General features: G+C 41.2%; 1 pseudogene; it reads right to left on the bottom strand.

Moving 5' to 3' along the window:
* Window positions 1-643: 643 nt before the first annotated feature.
* Window positions 644-928, bottom strand: LOC102487874 (peptidyl-prolyl cis-trans isomerase NIMA-interacting 1 pseudogene; annotated as a pseudogene).
* Window positions 929-4699: the final 3771 nt, after the last annotated feature.

The raw sequence follows: 4699 nt of genomic DNA, 5'->3' as shown, positions 1-4699 counted from the left end.
ATGTAAGTGAACATACGTATGTATATATTTACACACATATTGGAACACTATTCAGCCATTAAAAAGGACAAAAGCCATTCACGTGAGGTTAAATGAGCAAGCCTGAAAGATATCATGTTAAGTTAATTGAGGCAAGCACAGAAAGAGAAAGATATGTTTCCTCTCATACATGACAACTGGAAGAAATGACCCCAGAGGGGAGAGATAATAGAATGACTATTAGACTGGGAAGGATGGTGGAGAAACAAAATTGCAGACAGAAGAAACAATGCCCAGTGTTATAAATTCCTGATGGGGAGGATATGGGTAACAAGCAAGCACTACGGTATACAAAGTTCCAAATTATTGAAATAGTAGATATATTAATTATCCTGATTTAACCTTTACACATTGTATTCATACACAGAAAAAGGACATTGTAACAACTTTTTAAATTTTGCTCTGTTTTTGCAACAGGGCACATGTGCTTCACTGAGAGAGACAGAGAAGGAAAGTAAGAACCTCCCAGGGTGGATGGCCACTCCACAATCTCCTCTCCTTCATTCTCCTCTAGGGATTTTTGGCACACACACACACATGCACTCAATGTGTGTTTCAAGCCACCAGGTCCAGGACTGGAACTGCACAGGATCCAATACCTTAACTACCATGCTACATCCTGGCCTTTGATCAGCTCCAGGGCTTCCTTCATGGCCCCCGATCTTTTCCTGCCACCAGGAAGAAGGTCACCTTGACTGGCTGTGCTTGACCAGCAGGTGTGAGCAGAGAACCCTGGCAGGCTTCTCTACCTGTTTTTGCTGCCCTCACTGCTGGTGCTGCTGGGCCACCCCCACTGGCTGGTTGGTGATGTGACTAAAGTTGTACACCTGGCTTGAGTGGTGGCTCATGCGCTTCTCCCAGCTGGGGGCAGTGTCTCCTCATCCACCATCTTCCCTCCTCCATTGTGTTACCTTTTTAGAGGATATTAGCTGGCCATATTCATAACCATAACCCAAGTAAGTAAGCCATTTGCCAAAGATGTCCTCTTAGCTATCAAATGACAGTATGTAACATGTCACAAATGGCTGAATAAACACTAAATCAGATGTCTAATGCATCATCATTCAAAAGTTGGAGACACGCAGGGCCAGCTGGTGGCACAGTGGTTAAGGCAGCTAGATCCCATACGGATAACTGAGCTATTCAAGTCCTGGATCTGGTGGCTTGAGAAGCGTGCTGGGCATGTGTATGTGCATGCCCATAATCCCAAGGAGAGAATGAAGAAGAAGGGATTGTGGGAGTGGGGGTGTGTGTGATTTCTCACTTTCCTCCTCTCTCCCCTTGTCTTTGATGACAGCACACACACCATAACAACAACAAAAATTAGAAAAACTGAAGTTATAGATTATTGTTGTTTTTAGTTTTAGGGGTTTTTTTTTTTCTTTGTTTCGTTGGTACTATGGATATATTATCTTCATAACTCAATTTATGAATAAGTCTTCTAACACATTCAGGTTTGTACATACCAAAGGCCAACTGCCTTTTTGTAAGTTTTATTTTTTTCATAATAGAAAGCACATCCACACACAAAAGAGAAAGAGAGAGAAGCAACCTCCATAGAGTCTTGTCATGCCACAATTTCCTTCCCTCAGCCTTCCAAACTGTCAGGATCCCCAAGAACAAGTATGTGGAGTCGTGGCACATTTCAAATTAAGCCCGCCCGAGATCTGAACCTGTGGCCAGCCATGTGGCTTCCAGCACTAGAGTTCTATATTCTTCCAATGGCACCATAGAAGCTGGGTCTCAATGGTCTCTTTGATTATTACTATTATCATTATTAGTCATGACACAACAAGCCTACCTGCATACACACATGCGCACAAGACAGAGAGAGAGACATGAGAGAAGCATCCTCTGCTGGGCTCAGTCACATTGTCATTTCCCTCCTCCAGCCCACCAGCCCAGTAGGATATCCTGGGCACATCTGCACATGCCCAGTGAACTTTCAGGCTGAGTAGGCCAGGGACTCAAACCATGGCTGGCATGTGGCTTCCAGCTCCACAGTTTGATATGCTCCTGTTTGTACCACAGAGGCTGGGCCCTCACTTGCCTTTTAGGAGCATCAGTCTTTGGGGAAACAGCTTCATTCAGTCAGCTATCCATTTATTGAATAGTTAAGACTCTTGTGCTTACAAGATCCCTGTGTACAGTGCATATTGTAAACGACACAGTAATAGTTCCTAGAGTTTATTATAACTAAAAAAGTTTTGAAAGCTGGGATCAGCAGTTAGCATAATGGCTATGTCACTGGAATCCCATGTAGTCAACCGCGGTTCAAGTCCCGGAGCCAGTGGCTTAAACTCACACCGGTGAGTGTGCATGCGTACCCAAGATCCTGAGAGGAGGATGAAGGAGAAGGGATTGAGGCGTGGCCATCCCTCCTGGAGGGTGGTGATTTCTTGCTTTCTGTCTCTCTGCCTCTCTCTGTCTTTCTGGCGAGCACACATACACCCTATAGCAAAAACCTCTCAAAAAAAAAAAAAAGAAAGAAAGAAAGAAAGAACGAAAGAAAGAACGAAAGAAAGAAAAGAAAGTTTTGAAAGCATATTGGACTGATTTGTTCAGTCCACAAATATCTATTAAGCACCTAGTTGGTATGAAATACTATAATAGATCCTGAGGATGTAACAGTGAGCAAAGTAGACAAGACCCCTGCTCACTTAGTTTCTCACACTCCAGTGATGTAATCACAAGAGAGCATCTACTTGAAATCACAATACATGGAGGGTAGATGGAGATAAAGCCATAAGACTTCCCTGGGTACATACACCTAGCACACCTGTGCCTGTGATCTGGGGTGGGCTGAAGCAGGGGTAGACTGAAACCATCAAGAGCCTGTTGAGAGTGCTGTATTTCTGTCATGTTCACTCTCTGTCTCTCTCTCTCACTTGTGAAAGAAAGAAATGCTAAACTTTTTAAAATAACAATACATGTATAAGTAATTCTAATATGAGGTTGTCCTTATGACACAGAAAAGCCAAGTGGTATTAAAGTACAAGGGAAGGATAATTAATTCCAATGTGGGTAGTGAGATTTGAGGTGACTGTTAGAAGATTAGTAGAATTTCAAGGGAAGTTTTAGGGAAGGGAAGCCGAAAGGTATGAGGGCAATGAAAGTCCATGATTGGCTGTTCATATTAGGATTTAACTTCAGTAGCAGCCAATAGGGAATGCCCACAAGGATGGCAAGGAGAAAAAAGAGTGATGGCAGCAACAACTAGGGATGCCTTAGAATCAGCCTATTTAGGAGAGAGGGAATTAACCCATCACCAGAAACATCACGTGCCTATTCCTCTACTTTGCAGGATCTAGGTGCTTATCCTGTGCCTTCTACTTTGGCAAAGGAAAAGAATGAGGGTCACTGTAAACAGATCGTCCTTGACATTTCATAGTGGATGGAATTAACTGTCATGGGATAATAGTATCAAGACTTAAGCTTATAACAAATGTTACTCAAATCAGTTATGCAAATACAGCCTTATGAAACCTAATATATGTAGATTTATGACTAGTTCCTTAAAGGTAAGGATTTTTTTAAAATATCTCCAGTAAAGTCTAAGAGGAATATATAATAAAAAATAAAAATAAGCAAAAAGCAAACAATAAACCTCTGAAGTTTCATAAACAGAGTAATGCCGCTTGTTCTACTAGAAATAATAATATAAACCCACTGATTTCTTTTCTCACATAGCACATTTTACTGAGCTTTTGCATATATCAGAAGGCAAAGGCAGCCAGCAATCTGGAGCTCTGGCACACAGTAGATTTCATCTCATTTTGCATATATAGGGCCTCATGCTGTGGAATTAACAACTTTTAGATTGTTCTAGTGCAACCATTGAGCTGTTGCATTTGGATATGATGTATATTTTTTAATTTAAATAAAATGCATTTAATATTGATTTTTTTCATCCATATTCAGCATGCCATCAAACTACAAAATATGCTGATTAAAAAAAGTTCCTTCCAGAGCTTAAAAAATCTTCTGAGATTCTATATGATGTCCTTACTTATACATAGTACAAATTCATCACTCCAGAATTCCACTGCCTTCTCTCATCCAATCAATAATTATTGATAATTGATAATATAAAAAGTTATTCTCCAAACACTAACCAGACATAGTACACAATGGGTTTCTTGGGATTTGATAAAGACACAGAATTAATTTATCAGATACACGGTTATTGAATTAGCAATTGGTTATTTAATTAGCAAAGTGTTGGTATAATACCCAAATAAAACATTTTTATAAGGAGACATAATACACTTCATGTTAGCCAACACATTGAGCATATTCAAAGCAACTGTCTTCAGGGCTGGCACATGGTGTAGTGGTTAAGGCACTGGACTCCCAAATGGCTGATCACTGTTCAAGTCCCAGAACTAGCAACTCATTAGTTCACTTTCCCTTTTTCTCTCTCTCTGTGCTTCTCTGTCAAATTAAAAAGTAATCATAGGGACCAGCAGTTAGCATAATGGCTAAGTCACTGGACTCCCATATAGTCAATCGTGGTTCGAGTCCTGGACCCGGTGGCTTAAACTCAGGCCGGGCGTTTGTGCGTGCATGCCCAAGATCCCGAGAGGAGAATAGAGGAAAAGGGATTGTGGTGTGGCCATCCCCCTGGGAGGGTGATTTCTTGCTTTCTGTCTCTCTGTCT

Source organism: Tupaia chinensis, unplaced genomic scaffold, assembly GCF_000334495.1.
Source record: "Tupaia chinensis unplaced genomic scaffold, TupChi_1.0 Scaffold000519_1, whole genome shotgun sequence".
Taxonomy (NCBI): Eukaryota; Metazoa; Chordata; class Mammalia; order Scandentia; family Tupaiidae; genus Tupaia; species Tupaia belangeri.
This window is presented reverse-complemented; position numbering and strand designations above follow the sequence as displayed.